Here is a 25,496-nt window from a genome sequence, read left to right on the forward strand (position 1 = left end):
GCAGAATCAGATCCTGAATCCAAGGCCAGCCCAGGACAATAGAATAAAAAGACCCTGTCTAAAAATAAGACTTGAAACACTAAATGGCTGACATTTAGCTTACATTGGTAGAGTGTTTGCCTAGCATGCACAGGGCCTGGGTTCAATCTGCAGTATCATAAAAATCAGAAACGTATTAAATATAGTATGGCTTCTTCTATCCAAAGCTTCACAGAAAGTATTTATTGAGCCTCTATTCTGTGCTCGCATTTTGGTTTTGTTTTGCTTTAATGATGAAGACATGTAGAAAAGCAAGACTTTTTCCCTAGGAAACTTAACATTTTCTGTTGGCTATCCTGGGTGTAATTGGAGTTTTAACAAGTTTCTCTTGTCTCCTGACCTCAAAATGAACAAGAAGCTCTGAGATTAAAATGCATAAAACATGTAAGTGATAAATACAAGAGACAAAGGGAAATTGGCAATAAGACTGGACTGCATCAGAATTGTTGATTATTTTTTTAACATCACTGTGCCTATCAATCAGAGGGGTCAGAAGTGACGGACACACATTCCCAATGCATCCCAGTGGACCTCTCTCCCCTTTGACAGGGCAAGTCTCAGTGTAGGAGTGAAACATAGCCCAAGTCTCTCCTTTTCCTTTAGTTTGCAATCTGCAGGGCTGGGATACTGTTTTGCCTATGAAAACTCAGATTCATAACACAAGTCTGTTTTACAAAAGCTCCTCCCTGTAACACAATTCCATGTCCCCAAAGCACTATCCAACACGATGACACTTTGCTAAAGTGTGTGGCAGGAAAATACAGTAGTCTTCTGTTGCAATTTGATGCAAATCCATCTGCATTAGACATTTCCTCTTCTAGTCACTTTCTGGATATTACACTAGTCTTTCTCCACTATGAAGAATAGCAGTGGAACATCACAAGTCTAACACTTTAGATCTACCTTGGCTTTGACTTCCAATTGTTTACATCCTTTACTGATCCAGGAACTCATTCCCAGCAGGTGGACACAGATGGGTTTTAATGTCGCTATCTGACAAAGCACGAACAGCAGATCTCAGTTCCATACAACTGCAAAATGAGATTGATAATATAAACCATGCAGGGTGGCTGTGCAGGGTTAAATAACATTGTAGACACAGAATGTCTAGGACCTACCTAGACATAGTAGCGACTCTGCAAATGTTGTCTATTACATGACTATGAATCACAAATATAGTTGTAGCAGCAGTGCTAGGCATAGTAGTTTTAACTTTAGTAGTAGTAGGAAAAACAAAATGTCTTCAAGCTGTTGATACTCTTACTAGACCTGTTAGGTGCTTGCCTAGCATATACAAGCCCTGGTTTCAATTCCTCAGTACCACATAAACAGAAAAAGCTGAAAGTAGTGCTGTAGTTCAAGTGGTAGAGCAAAAGAAGCTCAGGGACAGTCCCCAGGCCCTGAGTTCAAGCCCCAAGACTGGAAAAAAAATAATCTTTACAAGATCATGGTGGTTCTGTAATATCCTCTCCTACTCAAATCAGATACCCCTTGTGAAATAGGACATCAATTAAATGGGCATGTAGTCTGAATTTGTGTATTGTCAGGAGCACAAACTTCAACAGCAGAGACTTTTTTTTTACCAGACATCTTTCTTCCCTTAGCCAGAGCAGTGCTCTCTCCCCAAAGCTTCCATCCATTAGTCCCAGGTTTGCACTCCCCAAGGCCAAACAAAATGAATCTAATCACTCTTCTTCATGACAGCCTGTTAGATATTTGAACAAAGTGATCATATCCCCCCAGAGCCATTCTGATCTACAAACTGCACATCCTCACATGGCTTCTCCATGTGACTCACATTCTGGAATCTTCCAGATCTTGAATGTCTATATGAGATCAAGACTGAAAACCCATCACAGACTATTACAGAGCGCAGAGGACATAAAATCACCTTTGATGGGCATTGTGTATGTATCAGTGCATCAGACTAAGTTGCTAGTCTGTTTGTAGGAAACTTACCAGTTGTAGAATTCTATAAAATATTCAGAACAGTGATGGATGTATGTATATATTTGGACACATAAGATATATATACACATATATATTTCTGTCTCGGTCTCTGTCTGACTCTCTGTCTCTCTGTCTCTCTCTCTTTTCCAGCAAGACAAGATCTTGTCAGTAGTTTTACCTCCTATCTATATGATGGGAATTGGGTGATTCTATATGTAATCTGCTTAGAATTTAAATGCTCCAGCGAAAATACTAAATGAATACAACCTTTTGTTCTTATTTGATGCTCACAAACACAGATACGGTCCATTTTCCTGGTGCTTTGATAGGTCTTGAGGATATAGCAATATATATAAAAATGAAACCCCTATCCTTAAAATGTGATAACTGCAGGAGATGGGGAAAAAAAAGAAAAAGAAAAGAACAGGTCAAGTTTTGCAGTAAGTACAGGGTACACAAAACACAAAGAAAGGATTTTACACCCTTACTAGTTGTAAAGGGGGGGAAAGGCAAGGGATAGCAGGAAAATCGATTTGGAGGATATGACACATGAGTACAGAGTCTTTGAAGAACAGACTGGAATTTGCCAGGAGATAAGGGGGAAGGTTGCTTTAAGCAGGCGTGGGCTGGGGTGGCGGGGAGTAGGGCAGAGACACAGTGTGAACCAACGTGTCTATGTGGCAATGTCACACCTGAGGGACATTTTGGAGACAGGCAGAGTTTGATGGACTTTCCAGCATTCGGCTTCAGGAGTGTGAGCGCCCTATTTTTTCAGGAGTGAGACACTTCTCAGTTTACATTTGAGAAATACAAGGGAATACTAGAATAAGAAAGGCGTGGCTAGACATGCAAGCTCTGCCCTGCTTGAACCTCACGCTTAGCACTCCTTTCTTCTAATATCACTGGGGGTGTTATGATACCCAGCCCAGAGGTGCGGGAAAGTTACCACCCTTATCCGAGGGTGCTGCTTCTCAGCTTCCGTGATGTTGGCTATTTACAACATGGTATTTAAGAGGGAGAGACTGACCAAATAAAACCCAAGTGGTCTGGAATTCATGTTGTTAACAAAGGGGAAAGTCAAAGATGTCATGAAAAGGCAAAGACTGGGTGTTTGGAATGAGGGTTGGGGACCAGGATTAGCAGAAGATCGTCTGCTATTTCTGGCTACCCTCTACATCACACCTCCTTTGAAGGGATGGACTGGCAAAATCTTTTTATTTTTTCTTTCTATTTCTTCTACCAGAATCTATTGCACATATGCAAACATTTAGCATGTAAAAAGTAGTCTCACTTCATTTTCTACATCTGCTGCATCCCAAACGGTTTTTATCTGATGATTGATTATTTTGTAGCATATCTTCCAATGTTTGCTTCTGTGACTCATCTGACTTGAAGAAATCAGACAGTCTGGATGCAGTACCCCTTTCCTTGGTTGATGTAAGCAAAGCTAAAGGAGCAGAGCATTTCAGACTGTAAATACACATGGCAAACCGCTTCTTTTGGTAAACAGTTTGTAGTCAATCAAGGATTGCTTGTTCTAAAGACTAAATGATGACGATGTCATACAGTGGAGCTAGAGTAATCCAATTTTGGTCAGTTAATGCTTTCTTCTTTTATTCTACTTTCCCTTTCTATGCTATACCAAAATCCCTTTTGAGGAGCTAGTATGACATATGTGACTTTCGTACTGCTTTATTCCTCATCCAGCCTTCCTTCTTCCAATATATTTTTGACAGTAAAAGTTAGCAAGCAATTATTGAATATCTACCATATGCCTGTGCATGTGAAATACAACAGGGAAATATCAATAATTATTGGCCTCTAGACATCTTTTGCAGAGAGATGGGTCCAGACCTATGCCGTAGGGGCCAGTGCTCTGTAGAAAGATCAAATTATAAACAAGACTTTCTTTGGGAAGGTAAAAGAGAGAGAGGTTAGAAAAACACTCATTGACTATTTAATCTACCCTAGACCCTGTGAATTATCATCTTTCTAACTCATAGAAGTCCTCAGATGATATTACTATTTTATAGACATGGAAATGAGAGGCCCAGAGAGGGAACGATTTGTTCAAGGTAAGTAAGGAGCATAATAAGTAGGGCTCAAACTTGGGCAGCTCAATTTGCAAGCCTATGCCCTTTGACCTCAAATTCTGATACTTCTGCTGAGAAGAATACACTAAGGAGCCATCAGTGATGATTGTAGAGATTTTAGGTAAGAAAGCAAGCCTGTGGTCATCTTTGGATGTCTTGAAAAGCAACAAGTCAGTGACAAATGGCCTGCATGGCGACTTTAAGAACCTCTGCTGACCTCCTCACTGAGCTCTGGGGTGACCTGCATACTTCTGTGAAAGTTCTGATCATTATTCCTGCTCTAGATCCTTCTTCACCCATATCAGGATGTGGCCCCAGTGAACATACAATCAATAGAAGCTTATCCTTCAGATATAGTTCTAAAAAACAATCATCCCTGGGATACTTGCAATCAGTAATCATAGACTTTTAGAGGAAAACTGGTATATACCAAGCCTTTTGAGCAAACATCCTCATTTTAGATGAGAAGAAATGTTCTAAAAAAGAGAAATAAAGGTCCTAATTCCTGAACCCATTATCTCTTATATCAGACATGACAGCTTTGTATGTTTAAGTTACTAAATACCAGGAAACTCTGCCTTCCTGACCCACAAGGAGAGGAGAGGATCTGAGGGTCCCAAAGGTGACAATGCAGCAGTTCTGGGAACCTGGCCTCTCCAACCCTGCTCCCAAATTCACATGCCTGGCTATGCTCCAGATTTCTCAACTTCCATGATACATACCTATATCTACCAACTGCTTGAATGAAAATAATGAAAAGAATCCTTGACACCCTTCTCTCCTTCCTGCTGCAACCAGTCCTAATTCCATTTCCAAAATGCACTCCGGACTTGTTCTCCATTGTCATTGCTCTTTAGCCCAAGCAGCAGCTCCTTTCTTAGATAAGAGAACCAGCCCTCATGCCTCTATTCCAGCTCTCATCCACCCATACCCTAGAGCTCTCTGTCAACAGATGCAACCAGAACACACCTGCTTAAAACATCAGAAGCAACTAACGAATGACAGCAAATGATTCAATAACTGCTCATTCCATTGGGTACCACTGGGGATTCTTTTCTTGCAGAACTCCCAATTGTCTGTCTCTCTCCATATATTTCCCCTAAGGGTATTAAGCATTAACTCTATAGATTCTCAAAGTTGAACTTGACAGAGGTCTACACACAACTCCTTACGTAAAAACTGTTCATTTATGTGACTTTGGGGAATATGTTTAATTTTCTGAGCTTTTCCATTCCATTCACTATTAAAATGGGCTTGTTGTAGTAAAGAATGTACTGAGACATTCAATGAACCACTATTAAAAATGTTACTCATGGGCTAGGGTGTAGCTCAATGGAACAGTGCTTGCCTAGCTTTTCTGAGGTGGTGGGTTCAATTCCCAGCACCACAAAATATACAAATAAAAATAAAGTTATTATTCTTTAATGTTACTCATTGCTCAGAAATTTGCACCCTATAGACAGTGTCTGAACTAATATGCCAGACTTGTCTGAAATATCCTTTCCGAGGTGAAAATTCTTGAGCCACTTATGTACAAACATACACTGGTTTTGATCCACTTTGTGTCATAAGGAGACTCTACTCTTAGCCCGTAAGCCACCAGAGAGACAGGCAAATAAGGAGAGAGAAATATATGCAACTAGATTAAGCGTAGAAATGCATCCTATCCTATCCAAGTTCAACTCTCATAAGCTGGGTACTTTAGAGAAGGACAATTTCTTTAAAAGCACTTTTTTTTTGCATTGGATAAGGATGATTTCTGCCTTACCCTTCCCAGTAGTGACTGTTAAAGGTCATGAAAATTGGAACACACAGCTCTCTGAAATCCTGTTGTCTAAACTGTGGATGATTTGCAAAGCAAGCTGGTTCCCAATCTTGAATACATTTCCAATGGGTCTCCTGGAGAGCAAACACATTTAAATGCTTCTTCTATTCACTTTTTAAAAAGGATGTAAATGTATGCACATAGGAACATTGAAATAGCCTTCTGTGAGGTATTTCAATAAGCCAATCTCTCAGTCCATACAGCAAACAAATGAGAATCAAAAAGCAGCAGCAGAATTGTTATTATGCATACCTGTATACTTCATTTTAGGAAATTCATATGCTCTAGGAAAGTTGTCTGTATACCATCATTTTGTAAATTGGATTATATTTTTAAAAGCATGAAAGGAGGTAGCTATTTTAACCAGCTTCTGAAGGAAACCTTTGGTGAATCGAAGAATCATTTCTGTAATGTGAATAATTGGCATCATTAAATTCACTTTGTAAACAAGGGACACTTGCACCATGTTTAGATTCAAGCAGATGATCCATCTGCTTTTAGATTTGGGGACTCATTCATTCAGCTAGCATTATTCATGCGTTTACTATTCATGTATTCATTCTACAAATATTTACTGAGTGCCTACCATATGCCCAGCACTGTTAAGATGGGCAAGTTATAGGAGTGAACAAGAGAGAATATATTTTGCCCTCCTGAAGCTTGTATCTTTGTAGGGGTAAGATGACCAATAAGTAAATAGGAAAGCACGAAATATAATTTTCTAGATACAATGCATCCTGAAGAATGAAGCAGCTCAGAGGGATGGAAAATGATGCTCAGAGGGAGATTGGAGTGTTGAGTGTTTGCTTCTGGGGATGAGAAAGCCAAGGAAATTCTCATTCAATACATGAAGTGAAGTCATGAGAATATAGTGTTCTAGGCCGAGGGAACAGCCAATGGTAGAGTGGAGTAAATTTGTGTTTGAGCAATAGCCAATAGTATATGGGTCTTAAAAGATCAAGGAGAAGGTAGAAACAGAGGCAAGGGGCAGCTCGTGTTATACTCTCTGGGTTCTTTAAAGTGGTGAAGGTGAAGTGTCTCTGGGCACCTGGAAGGTCAAGGAGTGCATGAGCCAGGAAATTGGTGTGTTTCTGTCAACATGCTTATCCCCTCCTCCCTTTCTCTTCCCTCTTGTAGGTCGTGGGGCTTGAACTCTGGGCCTGGGCGCTGTCCCTCTGCACTTCAGCTCAAGGCTAGGACTCGACCACTTGGGCCACAGCACCACTTCTGGTTTTCTAGTGCTTTATTGGAGATAAGAGTCGCCTAGACTTTCCTGCCCTGGCTGGCTTTGAACTGCCATCCTCAGATCTCAGCCTCCGCAGTAGCTAGGATTACAGCCACTGGCTTCCAGCTCTTCCTCCCTTCTTGACACCTTTTCTACTCATTGCAATTTACTATGAACCTACTGGGCACTAAGGCACCATGTCTAAGGATCTGACAGATGTTGTGTGCCTGGGGTGTAGAAGAAAGAAAGCTCTTTTTGCTTTCCTCTCTCCACAGAACCAGAATCAATTGCATAAACTTCTTCCCTACAAGGCAGGCGAGGGCAACACCTTATGAATGAAAAAACAAAAACGAAAACCCTCAGGTTAGAATCCCAGATTCTTGGCTTCCCAAATGTATTAAAATGAACGGTGCATGTCGTTCTTCTCTGCTCAGTTCTCTGGTTGTGGGTAAAATAAGAAGAATGGTATATGCTTTGAAGGAATGCTTTGAGGACTGTCGGTTTTATACATAAATATCTCTGGAATGTAAAACAGGGTGAATAAAAGCTACTGGTTATTATTGCCATGTTATTATTTCTGTATGTGTTCTTCCTTTCCGTTCTGAACTTTGATGAAAAGGAAGAACAGCGTTACAGTGATGAGGTATGAGATTGAATTGCCTTCTGCCCCACCCCTCCCCAACTCTTATGTTCTAGAGAACGGCATTCATGATTATGGGATGGGAAAACCCAGGGTGCTGCAGAATGGGGGTCGGCAGGGGGATGATGAGTATTTCTTTTTGTGAGATGATACCACTTTGTTGTAAACTTTGTTCTCCCAAGCACTGGCAGCCTTTTCTATTCAAATCTGAAGTTTTCCCTTCCCCCACAGTATGCAATCAGATTGCACTCTCCCCTCTTTAGCTTTCCATCATGGCTTTGTGACATGGTTCGGACAATAGAATAAGTCAAAAGACTGTGCTTGCAGTTCTGTGCCTCTGTCTGGCTTCTTGTTCAATCTTCATAACGGTGATCCAATGTCCAGAAGGAAGCTGAGAAATAAAGGAAGACAAACTGAGTTGTTCCAACCTCGTCTAGACCAGGCAACCCCAGTCAATTCACAGGCATACCAGACTACACACAGGTTGTTTATGGTGATTGAGGGCTGAGATCATTCAAAACATGGTATGAGGGTGGTGGTATTGGACCAAAATACTTTTGACTCAAAAATATATATTCTTTCATACAAAAAAAAATAACCAATTTTCTTTGTTTGGTGCATCAAGCACTGAGTTAGATGCTGGAGATGTAGCAGACACCAGAAAGGTAGAGGCCTTCACCTTGGCGGAACAGAATAGGTGAGGGAAAAGAGGAAATTAGTATTAATAGATTTGGAAAGGGTCTAATCTCAGAGATGAGCTGCCTGGGGTCAGGGTTGAGTTTGAGATGATGGGCCGATGGCTTCTAAGAGGAGGAAAGAAGAATTATATCACAGCTATACACCACACAATATTGATTAGCATTCATTAGTAGCAAAAGGGGGGAGTATCGTTTTCCATGCCCATATGTGCATACAGCACATACCCATGGTCCTAGAACAATCTCAAGGAGCTTCCAAATTCTATTTTTACATAAAAGATTTTGACCACATCCACCCTCTGTCACCCTCTGCTTTGATTTCAAGAAGAGTCAGACTTCATTCTAATGTTTCAGTTCTAGAAGGATCTTCCTCAGGGCTCATCTTGAATAAGTTCTCATTTAAAGCTCCTGGAATCTGAGGATTGGAGCAAAGGAATGATTTACTCAAAGCCCTTCAATAAATTTACATCACAGACAGGCCATGATCCCTAGGCCTCTACCTCTTAGACTGGCACTTCTAATTCTAATATGACCTCAAATAGCCTTAAAGTATCCCAATATTTTGAATGGTCATATTTTTGTCCAAAAGCTGTATTATTAATCACACATAATTTAATTATAATAATAATTAAATTATATGACTATATTATTATATCATATTCTTATCATTGTTATCATTCCTAAGTAGAACACAACTCCTCTCTTGTTCAGACCATTTAAGGTACGATAATCATCTAATAGTAACTAATAGCTTATATTTATTGAGTCTAGACTCCAAGCCCAGCCATTATTGCATCAGGCATGTGCATGTGAATATATTGAATTACTGTAACAATCTCAGCACAGGTTTGGAAATTGCACATGGAGAAAAGATGTTGCCCTAAATCCTGCAGCCGGTCAGCGGTCCAGCAGGGAATCAGACACAGATCAAAGGCTTGTGGTCATCTCTCTGCCTTCTGCATTACTCAACTGTGGGAAATCTCCACCTGGAGTGTGATTCAGGGCCTCAAGTCTTTCCCCTATTTCTCCACGCTGCTCCAGTGTGTTGAGAACATCAGGCTGGGTTCCGCTGCAGTTGGAGGAAACTTATTCCCTGCTTGGATCTTGCCTTACTTTCTACACTATTTACTAAAAGAATTCAATCCCCCCCTACCCCCACCCCTTTGTCTCTCTCTCCTGAACAGGAAGTTGGAGAAGGCCTGGGAGCCTGCAGTTTCTAAGTAGGAACCAGAAACCACCTCAGCAGGGCCTGGCTGTCTTCAGAGTCTGAGGCGAGATGCATCAAAGAGACAAGAGCCCGATGCCTTTGATGAGGGAACAGACAGACAGGAAATTATCAGGCTCACGCGTGCCTGTGGATAGACAGGACAAAGACAAGAAAAGGCTTACTTGGGTCTCCTATCTGTCTGGATTAGAACTGGCAGGAAGTAGAGGGGGCTGTTTCATCCTGGCTGAGGAATAGCCATGAACCCTGGCTTTTCCTCTTGAAGAACAAGGCAAAGGAAAGATCAGGGGATCTATGATAAACACCTAAACTTCCAGCTGCCTGGCTGAACTGAATCTTTTCCCTTTAAGTTGTCAGTGGGTGCTCTCCCTCCTCCCCCTGTCTCTCCCTCTCCCCCCCTCCCCTCTTCTCTCTCTTCTCTTTTCCTTTTTAAATCTAAACTGTAATCATACAATACTCCACCTAAGAGCACAATATGGATTTCTAAGACAGATCCTAACATAGTCATAAAAAACATCTTCTCCGAAATGTGCACTTTGTACTGTGTCTATGTGTAGGTGTGTTTAAAATGTCACGAACTGGAATGCCTAACTCTAGTTCCTAGGAATTAATCACTTAGAAGAGTGAAAGGGGGGAATTAACTTGCTTTAACACTTATAAAACTCTCCAATACAGTTGCCAAAATAGAACTTGCTGAATAGAAGAATGGTTATCTCTTCATAAGAACTACACTTTTTCCTTCCATACATATATATGTATATATATATATATACATATATATATATATACATATATATATATATATGTTATTCTTTAAAACCACCTTGTACAAAATGGTTTCCCTTAGGGGCTTAGCTACAGGTTACAGAAATTCTGAGGATAAAAGTGTGAACCCTCTCTTTTAAAAAATGAGAATGGATTTTTAAAGCAAAATTTTACACACTTGCACAACCATCAGTGCTCACCGGTCTCAGAACATTTCCATTATCCAAGAGAAAGTTCCATCCTATCCCATCTAAATCCTATTTATACCTTTAGGTCCAAGATGGCACTGGTTTGCTGACTGTCTTTATAGTTGGCTTTTTGTAGACATTTCCAGTTAATAGATTTCTGCAGTATGTAGTGTTGCATCTGTCTTTCTGCAAACGTTTTGTAAGGCCATTCGTGGTGCAACTGCAGCACCAGTATTGCTTCCTTTTCTATCGCTAAATAATATTCCACCAGGTGACCCACCATCTCCTGTTCATGCAATCATCAGTAGGTGGGTATTTGGATTGTGTTCCGTGAGTGGCTGAGGTGAATGGGGTTATTACGAACATTCCAGGTCTGTCTTTGTGTAATATGCACGTTTTCTGTTCTCTTGAGAATTCTAGTCACAGAATTGTTGGGTTGTACAAAGCAATAGCCATCACTGCCACACAAGGAGCTTGCTCTGAAAATGTCGTGGAAACCTACTAAGCAATTTTGAACTTGCTAAAAAGCAATTGGCGGGTGCTACCGTTCCTGAAATGGATGGTCTGCAAAACAACTGTTGCCATTTGATGAATTCTGACCAGAAAGCAGAAGGCTAACATCATATAACATGGGAACAAATGCATCCTTGGTTGGGCTTCCGCACTGGAGTTAAAGAGACTATCCCTGTGGATCAAGAGATATCCTAAGTATCTTAGAACCTAAGTATCTTTGTAACTTACTACGAGATTGGGGAGAACTCCAAATCCCCTTGTATGCCCACGCAAGGCCAGGATGGAATAATCCGGGCAATAATTTGTAGCCAACACAAGAGCAAACAAAATTGAAATGATCTCCAAGAGAAAGTGAGCAACCCGTTTCCTCCTCTCAGGGTTGTAACTTCACTGAAGGGAGAAAACAAAAGGAGATCTGAGCACCCCCATTGGATTGCTAGGCTCCTGGGGAGTGGAGATTTTTTGGCAAAGACTTTGGAGATCGAAAGTGTTAGGCTATAGGGTAGATCTCTGTGATCCAAGAAAAGATAACTGTTAGTAGGACTCGGAGTAGTGTGGGGTGGGGAGCGAAGCAAGCTTAGGTCCAGAACCCAAAGAAAAGTGAGTGGCAGTACAAACACACTCTGCAGAGAAACACTCGGTCCCCCCGACCGCCCGAACAACAGCCTGAGTCCCGGCGATCAGAGGGTATTGGCAATCCGGAGGTTTAGCGTCTTGGCCGCCGGTGGGTGTGGAGAGACCCGGAGGGAAGGATGAAGGAAGTGGATAGCTGGAAACTTAGCGCCCTCCTCTCCCAGAAGAGGGACGGACAATCTAAAGGCCAAAATCTACAGCCAGAGTGACAGTCGCATCCTTTCCGCGCAAGGCTTGGAGTGGGAAAGGGGCTCAGACATACACCCCCAGTTCACAGGGATCTCGGAGTTTCCTCCCCCCGAAAAACACCAGTAAGAGGCAGATACTCTGGTGGCCCAGCCAGCACCCTCATCTGTCTCTCTTCTTGTTTCCCAAGGAGCTTTGTGCGATCAGAAATCCCCCTCCCCGCAAGGCTGGCGGCCAAGGACTGGAGTCACTAGGAACTGGAAGCCCTCCTCTGGGCGCGCTAGCTCTAGGTTTCCTCTTCCTTTGGGGGTCTGGTTTTCCTTGTAACTTGCGGGCTCCCCATCCCCACTCCTCTTTTTCGGAGTGCGTGCACGCAGCTCCCCCTTTCCCTTCCCAAACCTCTCACCCTCCTCCACTCTCCGGGCTCTGCCACCGCTCCTATTCGGTTCCCTCCCGGTGGTTCCTTGACACGCGTTAACCATTTGCGCTGGGTCTCCAGCTCGTTTCCACCCACCCCGCCCCACCCCACCCTGGAAACTCGTCCCAGACCGGGGGGTTCTCTACGTGGGCATCGTGGCTCTCGATCGTACGGTCCCACCAGCACCCTACCCAGTCGTTCGCATGAGTCCCAAGAAGCGATCCGCCTGCCCCTTTCTCCCCATGACTTCGCAAAGCAGGGCCCCAGCCGGCTGGGGACTCCCTCCCTCCAATAGTGGGTCCTCCCGCGAGTGGGGTACGCGGGAAACCCCGTGGAGGTTGCCTGCATTTCACTCCTTAGGCCCTCCGGGGGAAGGGTGCACTCTCCGAGGGGGGCTCTCCGGCTAATGACAGGGGAGGCAACAAGTGACATTTCCTGGGGCGGGCGGCGCGGGGGGCGGGGGGGGGGACCCCGGTATCAAGCTGAAGCTAGAGCCCCGGGGGTCTCCCTTTGGAAAAGGAGGCCGACACGGGGCCGACCCCGGCGAGGCGCCCCCTGAGCCCCCTCGGGGGCGTGTATGCGCGCGCGCGTGTGCGTGTGTGTGTGTGTGTGTGTGTGTGTGAGAGAGAGAGAGAGAGAGAGAGAGAGAGAGAGAGAGAGAGAGAGTGAGTGAGTGAGAGAGAGAGAGTGGGGAGATGGGAAGCCGGTGGAGAGAGCAAGACAGATCTCCCCAAGTCCGAAGTCTTCCCGGTGGCTCCTCCACCAGCGCCGCTAGCTGAGTTGGCCAGGAATGGAGGTTTGGGGGTGAAAGGAGGGGGCTGGGCCGGAGTCGGCAACGTGGAGGGCTGCGCGGAGGGAGGGTCGTAGAAAGAGTCGGCTGCGCTCCCCGATTCCCGCTTAGGTCCCCACCCCCACCCGGTCCCCCGACTTCACGACGCCTTCCTCCACCCCGCGGTCGTCCAGGCGCAGACCCAGTCGGACCAGCTGGAGAGGATTTGGGGGTGGGGGTGGGGGAGAGGAGGAATTGTGTGTGCGTGTGTGTGTGTGTGTGTGTGTGTGTGTCGGGGCGGGGGGGGGGGGGTCCTGGATCTCTTCCCTCCGTCGCCCTCCCTGATTGGCTGTGCGTCCCTGGAGCCAACTTCAGTCGCTCTAGTGTCTGTGGGAGCCCCGCGGGAGTGGGAGCGCCCAGACCCGGGGAGTGTGTGTGTGCGTGGGGCGAGGGAGGGAGGAGGACCCGCCACGGATCCAGAGGTTGGCACCCCTGGGGAGGGGGCAGGGAGGGGAGCGGGCCGCCCCCCCACCTCACCCCCGTAGTCTCCGCCAGGCCCTGCGCCCGCCGCCTCGGCTCCTCTCCGTCCCCCGCCCTTTCCTCCCCTCCCAGCCGCGGCCTCCCTCCTCCCTCTCTTCCCCCTCCTCCTCCCCCCCCCCTCCTTCTCCTCCTCCACCCCCCCCCCCCCCGCCCCAGCCCGGTTTCTCATTCCTGCCACTAGCGCGCTCGGCGGCTCATTCCGCGGCCGCCGCCAGCCGAGGGGGAGCGTCGCCGGCCGGGGAACGCGCGCCGCGGGGGCCGCTCGGAGCCGCCGCCGACTTGTGAATGGGACCCGCGGACTGGGGCTGGGGCTGGCACCGCTGCGCTCGCCCCGCGCCGGGGACCGCGGGCCCGGAGGTCGCGTCCGCCCGCCAGGGCCCCAGGTGAGCGCGCCGCCCGTCCGTCCCTTCCTTCCTCGGAGTGGCGGCGGCGGAGCGGTGGTGATGGAGATGGGGGGGGGGAAGGATTTGACTGGGGGGGGTGTGTGTGTGGATGTGCTGGAGCCTGCCCGGAATTATTAGGCTTCATGAATGCGAAGCGCCAAGCGGGGTGATGGTCAAAGATGTGTGGTTTTTCTTTTGGAAAAAAGAAAAAAAAAACAAAAATTGAGAGAGAGAGAGAGAGAGAGAGAGAGAGAGAGAGAGAGAGAGAGAGAGAGAGAGAGAGGGAGGGAGGGAGAGGAGCCGCGGTGGGCGCGGGCAGCGCAGTGGACAGAGGCGCCAGATGTGCGCTCCAGGACTCTTCCCCAGCTCGGGCCTTTTTATTTCTTTATTTTTCCTGGGGTGCGTGGAGGACCCTGGTACCGGGCTGGAGGGGGGAGAGTTGCACTGGGCTGGGGTAAGAAGACCGCAGAGCCGAGCCGAGCTGCGGGGGATCCTCCCAGGTGCCCCCCCACTCCCTTCCCCTTCCTAGATCACTGCAGAAGGCTCTCTAGTGCCACAGCCCCCCCTAATCCCCCCCCCCACGGTGGAGATTGTCCCCCGGGTATAAGGAGGGGGGTGGGTAACCCCGTGGAAAAGGAAGGAGGCTGAGAGCGGCGATTCCCCGCAGCGCTCCGCTAGCGTGGGTTGGAGTCCGCTCACTGCGGCTCTCGCGGGCTGCGGAGCGCTCCAGCACCCCCAAACCCAAGTGTCGGGGTTGCGATCTGCCGCCTTTCCCAGCCAGCAGCTCAGCGGTCAAATCCGAGAGCGACTCAAGACTCGGGGCTGGTCCTTTGGCTTGGGTTGGGGGAAGCCTGCCAAGGTCCACGTTAACTTTACGAACCGATCCTTCTTCTCCCCCCTCCCCACGCCCCGCGCCCCTCAACCTCTCCGCCTCCCTCCCCACCCGAAGCCCGCCGCCGCCGCCTCTCCGAGCGCGCGCCCAACCTCTCCGAAGCTCCGGGGCCCTTCGCACCCCGAATGCGAGCCGCGAGGTAGAAAGCCTGGATTCCCTCTCACCCATCCCGGAGGAGCTTTGGGAGGGTCGGCCTGGGCGTTGGGAAACCAAGAGAACCCCCCCCCACACACACACACACTAGAGAAAGTGGGGTTCCGGGGCTCGCGGGTCCATCCAGCTTCTTTGCCTGCCAGGGCTCCGATTTCGCCAAGGTTTGGCGCGCCTGGCTCGCGCGGATGAGAGATTTTTCTAGATGTTGGAGGAAAAACCCTGTTGCTTTTGCTCGTCATGCAGCAGGGATTTTCGCGGGCCGTCGTCCTGCGGTGCAGACGTTGCATCTTTTAATTATTCATTAGTGTGGTTCCTTGCACGACGGAGGGTCGCCCCAAAGGGATCGGAGTGGAGGGGTGTGTGCGGGGGGGGGGGGGGGCTGCGGGAGAGGGGGCTGTTCTTGAACCCCTGGTCATGAAGGTCTAGCTTCGCCTAAAATCTTTTCCCTTCAGTTTTCCTCCTAAAGTGTTCCGGTGGCTCTCACACACGTCTTCTGCCGTTTCTTCTGATCTTTCCTATCGGTTCAATATCAGCCAGGGCGTAAGTTTTCGGTTTAATCACAGAGATGCAACGATAATTAATCTGGCGCGAGAGGAAGGATCAATTCCTTTACTACTCCCTGCTTGCAGCTAGCAGGCATTGACGGTTTTGCGGAGTGCCAAGGCTCTCTCTCTCTCTCTCTCTCTCTCTCTCTCTCTCTCTCTCTCTCTCTCTCTCTCTCTCTCTCACTCTCTCTTGCTCTGTGCAGATGCATTCTCAGGAGCGAGGATTCTTTAGCTTCACATCAGCCAGCCTGGGCTATGATCGCTAGAGCCTTGTTAAAAAAAAAAAAAGAGAGAGAAACAGAGGAAAAGAGAAGGGACTGCCTTTCGTTTAATTAATCTAGGAATGATTGTTGCTACACAAACCAAACCGAACAAACAAATCAACAACAACAACACAAAGAACCACCGAGGTACAGAGAGAGGTTCAAGAAAGTAGCTGCTGAATCTCAGCTCTAGGGTGTCTGGTAGTCCTCTAGAAAAACAAAGGAATAAAAGTTACAGAGCCCCAGGGTCACGGTGGTGACTAAGAGGGGGTATTGGGGAGCTCCAGTCTTGTTAAGTGCCTTAAACAGATGCACTGATTCCAAGTTTTAGACTTGGCCAGTAGGCCCCGGAATTCTATCCTCCCTGCAAGACTGAAATCCTACCCTTAGTACAAAGGAATGCGAATGGTGTTCAGGAGAGACGGGAAGAAGGCGTTCGATGGCCAGAAAACTTTTGCTAGAGCGAGACTAAAGCTTCCTTTCATGCTTTTTTAGGAGAACTTGGCACATGAATGCATCAAATACATTTTGCATCCAACCTTTATTGGGATAGATAATAATTACTGCCATCAGTTGAGTTGTTAGTTCCGAGTGTGCACATTTCTAATCAGTTTATTTGTAAATGGTTGGAAAAGAAGACAAGAAATCGCCGGCCCCACCCCTGTGGGAGGGGTTGGAAGCAAGTGAACAAATGCACCCAAAGGTTCAAGAATGCAGATTTATTCCAGCTGGGTTTATTGCATACAGAGGGGGGAAAAATTGGCCTTTAGAGTAGTTTAAATAGAAGCAGTGGGCCATCTTGATAGCTCTTCAGAACTTTCATTACATTCCACATTCTTATCAGAACAGTAGACAGTAAAATTACTAGAAACCTAAATTCTCTTTTCAATTAAGATGCAATCTTTTGTTAATTTGACTTTCTTTTTTTGTTAAAGTTGATACTCTATTATTTTTCTTTTCCTTTTTTCCCCTTTGGTTATAACGCAGAACTTATATTTCTCTTCTGCTGTGATGGTTTCACATGTGTGTGCTTGATTGCTTGTTTGTGTTTTGAGGAGGTGGGTAGAGTTGGACCTCCAAGTCATGATTGGGGGGGGAGGGGTAGGAGACTACATTTCAATTTCATGCTCTTTTAATGCCCATGTCTTCATAACTCATGGTTTTTCTTTCACTTTGAATAGAATTACATGGCAGCTTTGTCAAGAGTCTAGTTTGAGGACCCTCATATGGGAAACGCCATGACTTTGACCTCATAGCCTGATTTATAATGCCAACTCGGCGCGCATAGGAGCTTCATGTGCCTTGAAACCTTGCCTATAAATACGAGTAGCTTAGGAGGCTGGCAGTTCACATAAACTATGATCGGCTATATTCAAACCTCCTTTTAACCCAGAACCACTTAAAAGCAGATCTGCCATACCTGATTTTAGTTTTCAGATACAGGAAGAAGTTCCAGGAGCATAATAATTTTTGAGTTTATTTTCAACCTTGAAAAATGTTCTCTTGGGTCCTTGGCCTTCCCCAATTATAAAATAATACTAGATAATACAATAGTGTTGTGTGGAATTGAAAAGTAGGTAGGAATCATTTCTTTGGAATCATCAGATTTGGAGAATGACTACAGATTCCCGAGTTTTTCCCCTAAAGATTTTGAGCACTGTGTATGATTTAGCCTATAATTTGCAGGAGTGAAATATAGTTGGGCTGAATTTCTCCCTTACAAAATGGGCCTTTTTTGTTTTTGTTTTTTTTGAGAAGAGTTAGCTAAACGAGAACTTCTGCTCTGTATTTCCAACTCAAAGTTAATGCCTCTGAAATGCATAGAGATATTTGGCCTATATAAACTGGCTTAACTCATTAGGGAGGAAAACCCTCAACAGGTTTGCTCAAAAGAAAAACAAGAAACAAAATGAAAATTCAATGACAATAAAGCTAGATAAGGGACACATCCTAACACCCCAGTGGGATACATGAGCCATTGTTCCATCAGGGTGACTGTGACAGTCACTCAAAGACTCCTCTATGACCAGGAAAGGCTAAAGAAAACACTTGAGGAGGACAGTTAAACATCTTTCTGCTATAATTTTTGCCCTGACATTGAATGCCTTGTGCATCTCTGGAAATGGACTCCTTTGCGGAAGATTGCACTTGTGGCCACTAGAGGGCAATGATGTCCTTCTCCAACTTTGCGTGGGGCCCATCTGCTTTTGAGGGCATCATGAAAAGCTGTTTTGTTACCACCAGCCTGGTCTGTACCTTGGGGAGGGGCCGAATTCGATCTAGTTGTGGTTCAGGCTCCGGCTCCAGCAGTGTGTTTGGATGAGCATCTTTCGAGTGGGCGGGTTTTCCTTGACCGGCAGCCTCTTCTTCTCCGCCTTGGACTTTGTTAGAAAGGTGGGAAACTCTATCACTTGAGATTGAAGCCCAGGGAAGGGGTTGGGGTGTGGGATAAACCGGGGTCGTTCGCTGTGGTCTGGGAGGATATTCGGATTTTTATTTTCTGGTAGGAAGAGCACCATTTCTGACTCCAAGGGGGAACCAGATGAATAAAGAAGCAAATTATTAGACGGCTTTTTTATGTCGTTGTCTGTTCTTTCGAGAGCATTGGAAGACACTTACAAGATATTTCTAACTTAAAAACAAACAAACAAATGGATAGTACTAGGACTTATATTTACATCTGGATATAGAATTTTATTATAACTAAATGTTTTATGGTTGCCTTCAAACCATTCTTGAGATGCTTGTCCCAAACTCAACCTCAGTTGATAGTAACATTTAATTCTGTATCGGTCCTCATGCATTGGCATTTAATCATTTGATTTTTCCTCTCAGTGATATGGAAATTACAGCTTATGATTAAACTGCATATTACAGGCTGCACAGATTTATATTTGTTACTGTGTGATAGTGTCATTATGGAGAAGTTCAGAAGAATGAAAGGAAAAAACGAATGCTATATTATAATTAAGAGGAAGCTCTATTAAAATAAGTACTGTCATAAGTGGATACTTTTTTTTTTTCCCTTTTAAACTGAGCTCAGTTGCTTCCCTAGTGGTTTAGCAGTGGAGTTCTTTGTAGCTCAGAGCTGTGCTGGAATGTGTAGACAGTTGATGTGGAAAGGATCAATGTAAATGGATTATGGGAAGGAGTATTAAGTCACTCAGTGGAAAGTAAGACAAAGTGTTTTGTAAACCAATGCTCACTTACCACTGAATAGTTTACTTAACTTTAAAAAAAAAAGCCATTTTAAATTCCAAATGCTATGAAAAATCCACACTGGAGGCAAACTACTGTTGATATTTGGTTTAATCGGACACTTGGCAGTTTTCTGGGATATGTTATTGAGATGAAGCATAGCAGTCTCTTATCCTAGGTCTAGTCTCTGCTCAAGCACAGCATTGGAACAGCAAGATATTAAATGAGATAGGAGTGGGACACCGGAGAGAAGGAAGAGGGGGAAGAAAAGCCAGAGTATGAGAGAGACTTCATGATACTATTTCTCAAGGCTCGCTGATTCCAGGTCCCTCTCACATGTTATCTCTGTCTCTCAAAATCCTCATGTAGGGTGTTTGGGATACTGAGTTCAGACAATTGCTATGGACAACTTTCTCCCTCCTCTTCCTCCTCCACTTCCTCTTCCTCCTCCTCCTCACTATTATTATTATTGTGAAAATATAGTCTAATTCCAAAAGTGTCCTGATTGTTACATGCAGTGAATAGCCTTTACTTTTCCCAACCTTCCATTTGTCAGAAATTCCCCTGACATGGCCCTCTGCATTAGAATAATTTTCACAAGCAAACAGTACCTCTCTGCCTTCAATTTGCTAGGAGACAATGGCTTCAGGCCCGGGGGAGGGGGCTCACCCCATGTGAGGATTACCAAGGAGAGCAGCTCCACACAGGGGTTGGAGATGCTCCTCCCTGGTCCTCGCTGAAAATGCAGATCTGGGCTCAGTCCATGTGAATAGAGTTAGGGTCCCTGCTTACCCGTATGACCTTCTTTGAAAGCCTGAGCTTGGAGGAAAGCAGGGAATTGGCTCAGGGGATCAAACTACAGGGTACTCAGCCCCCACTGTAGCACCTTGGGAACGTTTTACCCGTGAATGCATCTTGAGATGTTCAGCACGGTTTCCATCATCCCTGATGCTTCAGCCAGTTATTTAAGTATGGTGGATGACTCCAAAGAAGAGGCCCAGAAATGAGGCCTAGGAGTGGAATCCGCAGAGTTAGAGCCTGTCCTGGTTAAAAACTTTGATTTTTTTGTTGTTGTTGTTCATCATTGATTTATTTTTTTCTCCCTCTCGATCTTTTCAAAAAAATGTAGCGTTACATATCATTTATTTTGATGACTGAGAGAGTTTGTGCGGCTCCATTTACTTCAGCCTAGTCCCTACTCTGACCTGCTGTTAAAGGCTTCTGAATTCCAACTCCTTTGCTTTCAAATATGGGACACAGCTTCTCAGAGACTCAAGAGACCTTCTCTGTAAAACTTGACCTCATAGGATATCTGTGTTCTAGGATTATTATCAAAATAAAAATTGAGTCCGACGCTAGCTCATGCACACCACACATGCTGTGGTCCTTTCTCTGTCTCTGAACTAAACCTGGGGTTCAGTTTCATTCACTAATGATAATGATGAGATGCCAAAGCCTACGGTGAATGTTTCCTTCGGTGACACACCATTCACTGGTGCCTGCCTGTTCTTTTTATGTTATGAATGGTTTGCTGAGTTTAAGTGATCCGTGCCTCTGCCGTTTCCAGTAGTCAGGAGGCAGTTGAGGTTTTTAGATTCTGGACAATGCGTGCCTCCTTCCGACTTCTGCATGTTTACCCTCTGTTCCCTTCACATACGGGGTGCTGTGGGAAGTTACCCTGAAGTAATAGCTGACTAGAATAACTGGCTGCCCAGGCGTGGTGGAAATATCCCCCACAGGTTTGCCATCCGCTAAGAGGAGCCTCATTACTATTCTAGACTGGCTTAAAAGATAATTAGTCTCTTGATAAATTGCCTCCATTTTTGAAAGACCGTTCCTGTTTATTTTTCCAGGTAAAGGTAGTTTGGGATCTTCAGGGGTTTGAGCAGTGACAATATTAACTCAGGAAGAGACAGCAGCTAAAGATGATGCCTTTGGCCTCATGGTTCCTGTCCTCCACCTGCCCTGGCAGATGCATAGTGCTTTGGCCTCCTGTTACCAAAAATAACTGGAGCCTCATTCTCTCCCCACCCTGGATGGTTTTCCAACTGTTTTCACACCCACTAGCACAGCCAGGCTGGGCCTTTCCAAGGTTCCCGGGTCTTCCTGGGTTCTGTTGTTTCCCATCTGTGGCCTGCTTGTGGCCCCTGATCCTTCCTGTCAGTGTCTGGAAGTGGACAGGAATATCTGCCTGGGTCTGCTTGGAAAAGGGAGGAGGTCCTACTACATGTAGGTGTTGTATTCAGACCTTATTGATTCTGCCACAATGCAGGAATGCAGGACTGTTCTCTCTGAGTTTCAGAAGAGGGGGAGTGCTTGGCCAGGGATGGAGGACCTTTGTCTAATCTTGGAAGGGTGAGATGAAGCTGTGACCCGAGGTTCACACGTTCCTACTCTGGATGGATGGGGGTCACCTGCTGGGGCCTCTCTAGTTCTTGTGGGCAACATGGCAGGACAGAAGAGCTGGGTTGCTGCCTCCACTGTGAGCTCCGTCATCATCACTATTATTATTATTATTGTTATTATTATTATTGGAAAGTATACTCTTATTCTAAAAATGTCCTGATGATTATAGGCAATAAATAGCCTTTATTTTTCCCACTAATCCCTAATCTTCCACTTGTCAGAAATTGTACACAGTCTTAAAGGAGAGCTTCTAAGATCTCTCCATCTTTTTTTTTTTTATTTTGCTAGTCCTAGGGCTTGAACTCAGGGCCTTTTGCTCAAGGCTAGCTCTCTGCCACTTGAGCCACAGTGCCATTTCTAGCTTTTTTTCCCTGTGTATATGTTACTGAGGAATTGAACCCAGGGCTTCATGCATGCTAGGCAAGCATGAAGTACTCTACCACTGAGCCACTTTCCCAACCCCTCTACATCTCTTTTCTCAGCAAGCTTTCTTTTTTGCCAGTAAACTTACAGTATCTTAAAAATCCCGAGGCCAGCCTGCTAACTGCCTCTCAGAGTACCTGTGAGGCGGACGGGTGGTCCATTAACTCTGTTCATTGAAATGCTCCTTTGGGTGAAGGAGGAGCTAACAGTGCTCTGCTCTGGTGACTTACTTCTGTGGTAACTTTGGTAAACAAATTATAACTGAGTAACATTTAGTCTCCCAACACCTTTTCCCCACCTCCTGAGTGGTCCTACAGTTGTTTTTAAACCTGGGAATGGGTAGTAGTTAAAATGTAGCATTTGTTTGAACACATAGGTAGTTTCTGGATACTGCTGAGAGGATTATATACAATATAGGATTTACATTGAGTATAATTAAAGGTTGAACTAGGAAGATTATGACCAGTATCCTCTCTCCCCCTGTGTGTACCTATACTTGAACTTTCACTGGGTATTCACTTGGCTCCTGGCTAGAGCTGTCCCACTTGAACCACACCTACATTCTTGGCCAGCATCTTATGAGCGGTAATAAAATAGACTTTTCCAGCTCCCTACAGTTGGTAACTGAACGAGATGGGATCCTCCCCCTAACCCCAAAGCTTGGATGCGGTGTCAGAATACTCCCGCCGTTCGTAGCGTCAGCAAGCCTGATGACATACGGCATCCAGGCCTTGTGCCATCTTTGCCTCTCTCACTTGCTGACCTGTCATTACTCCCTTTAACAAACGCATGTTAAGGGAGATGCCCTCTCACAGTGGCTCTGTGGTTATGTCTGATTGGATGTGACACTTTCTGCAACGAGTGCAGAGGACCCAGTTTAAATGAAGTTGAACTCTCAGGACTCAGGTGCATGAAGTCCTTAATCTTGAGTCCCCAGCCTTTCCGATCAACGATGATGAGGAGATAAAGGTCCAGACATCCAGAGAAGAACTCATACTTGGCCAAGGCTACATAGTCATTTAGAGACAGATGACACAGAAGTGATGTGTTTTCTTGGCTTTTAACCCAGTCACATTTCACAGTCCCTGAGCAAAATGTGTGTGTGTGTGTGTGTGTGTGTGTGTGTATGCATGCGCACACACATGTACAGGTTTGAATTGCATGTGTGAGTGCTTTTATTTAAAACAGTTACATTTTGTAGATGAATTCATGGTCGGATTTCTAAAAAAATACTTCATATATATGTAGATAGATATATATACATGTGTGTATATATATATGTAGATACATACAGAACCATACATGTATCTATGCATCTATTATTATATTTATATATATTATAGGTATATATATTTATATATATTATAGGTATAAGTCTGTCAGTCAGTCTGTCTAGATATCTAGAATTCTATCTAGATATACTTACATATATTCTAGTATAAGCTTGCCTAGCTAACTTGTGAGAACTCTTTATGAGACCTTTCACAAACACCTTGCTTGGAAGTCCACGGTCAGCCCAATGTTATTTGCTATGCCATTTGATAGCATTCTGCAACATGTACCATTTGATCCCACAGTTCAGAGCTGACCTACTTTATAGTCATCTTCTCAGCATCTACCTTTCTATATCTCTTCAGAGGACAGACTGAGAAGACGTTTATGAAAGCAGGCTTTCCACAATGACATAAAAAAAACCTCTGAAATAATGTATTTGTAAAGCAGAAAATGTTTCTGCAGGCTTCCCGTTTGGAAGGTTTCGATCTAGATTGGTCAGCCCTTTGGCTTTGGACCTATGGCGAGGTTGCACATGATGGTAGGAGTGTGTGATGGAGCAGAATTGCTCACTTTATCACCAGGGAGTAGAGAAAGGGAAGAGGAGGAGACCCAGGTCCTACAGCCCCCCATCCTGTAGCACCCCACTGTAGACCTAACTTTCTGGCAGATGTTCAAGATTGAGACTATAGCAGCGTTCTTTTCCTTGCCTGTCCGATACCTTCACAGAGTTCACTGGCAGGATTTGGCTTGAAATTCACTTTGAACCAGACTCCTCATCCTTCATTAACCAAGGGCTCTGTGTTGGATATAGAGAGGGAGTGAAATTGCCAGAGCCTTTCTTCAGTGAACTGACAGCATCAGGAGCACAGATAATCTTCCGTCTTGTCGACAAGACTAGAATGTTGTCTGGAGTGATGTTACAAATGAAATGCTCATATATTAAGCTGCAGGAAAGACAGGCCGTGTCCAGTGCAGTGATCAAAGCCAGTCTGGGACAGAAATCATAAGAATTTTACTCCTATGTGTTAGGTCGGAGACCTTAGAGGCCACATCGACTGAAGCACTAAACCAACAGCAGTGCCTACTTCATAGAAAAGGGCTGAAGACCGGAATCTAGGCTGCTGGCCTCTAGGTGATCAACTTCCTCCTATACACTTCTTTTATTGCAGCCTGGGGCTACATTACATTAGCTTTTATTGCCAGCCACATCACCCAGAGGACTTATGCAGACTTGTGCACCACCATTTATTTGTTTATTTGTTTTTCCTTATGTGCTGCTGTGAAGCCACATTTTCTCCCACCTGTCTCCATGCACAGAAGACATGATAAGGTACCTCACAGGTAGGGTAGGTTCTGAAGTCAGGCTATACTACTGCACATCCTGGCCATAGCACTTACCAGCTGAGTGAGTTTCTGTCTCTTTGCCAGTGCCCTCACTATGCTGGAGATGATATCCCTATTTACTTATCGTGTAACTGATAGTAAATTATATAAATTATATCAGTATATAAGACTTCTTGAGACAGAGAATACAATAGGGTTGCTGTCATTAGTCTCTTTTCTGTTATGTTCATATTTTTAGGTTCAGTCCGCTGATCTAGTGCACCACAATATTTTAAATTTTAAATATTTATTTTGCTATCTAACATAGCTGTTATTCTTTGCAACCTCCTTCTTAGCATTGGTTTATGCAGGCATCTTCCATGCTTAGCAAAAGCATAAATAGTCAACATAAACAAAATATCTAGGTACAGCTAGGAATAACAACTTGTTTTACCATATAAGACTTTGATTTAGTGATTCAATACCTTGGAAGATTCCCTTCTGCATGTTATCAATTCCACATAGTGCATTTTTCTTTTTCATTGTATAACATGAGAATCACTATCCTGTGTTTATAGACTCCATCTTCTATAGAGGAAAAAAAAAGTGCTTTCTTTGTAATCAGAGACTTAAAGGAGTCGAGAGTCCTGAAGTGGTAGGGCATGCCTTGAATCCCAGCCACACAAGAGATTACTGATAGGGAGAATGCAAATTCAAAACCCACACTGGGCAAAAGCATGGGATTCTGTCTGAAAAGTAACTAAAACAAAATGAGCGTTGGGGCATGGCTCACAAGTATACTTACCTAACAAACAAAAGGGCCTAGAGTTGAACCCCCAGTATTTCCAACTAATAAGTAGATAATAAACACATACACAAATAAGCAAATAAACAAGCAAACAAATAAAAATAGACAGTTGTTCTACTA

The 25,496-nt window shown here is 44.9% G+C and overlaps 1 protein-coding gene across 1 annotated transcript in view; it reads left to right on the forward strand.

Moving 5' to 3' along the window:
• The first annotated feature begins 13,922 nt into the window (after positions 1-13,922).
• Positions 13,923-25,496, forward strand: part of Cdh11 (cadherin 11) — a 140,289-nt gene continuing 128,715 nt past the window's right edge. Inside the window, exon 1 of the mRNA XM_042700865.1 lies at positions 13,923-14,090. The gene's annotated coding sequence lies outside the window, so the exon portion shown is untranslated. The remainder of the gene's footprint in view (positions 14,091-25,496) is intronic.

This window comes from Dipodomys spectabilis, unplaced genomic scaffold (assembly GCF_019054845.1).
Source record: "Dipodomys spectabilis isolate Male_0828 unplaced genomic scaffold, ASM1905484v1 ptg000273l, whole genome shotgun sequence".
In the NCBI taxonomy this organism is placed as follows: domain Eukaryota; kingdom Metazoa; phylum Chordata; class Mammalia; order Rodentia; family Heteromyidae; genus Dipodomys; species Dipodomys spectabilis.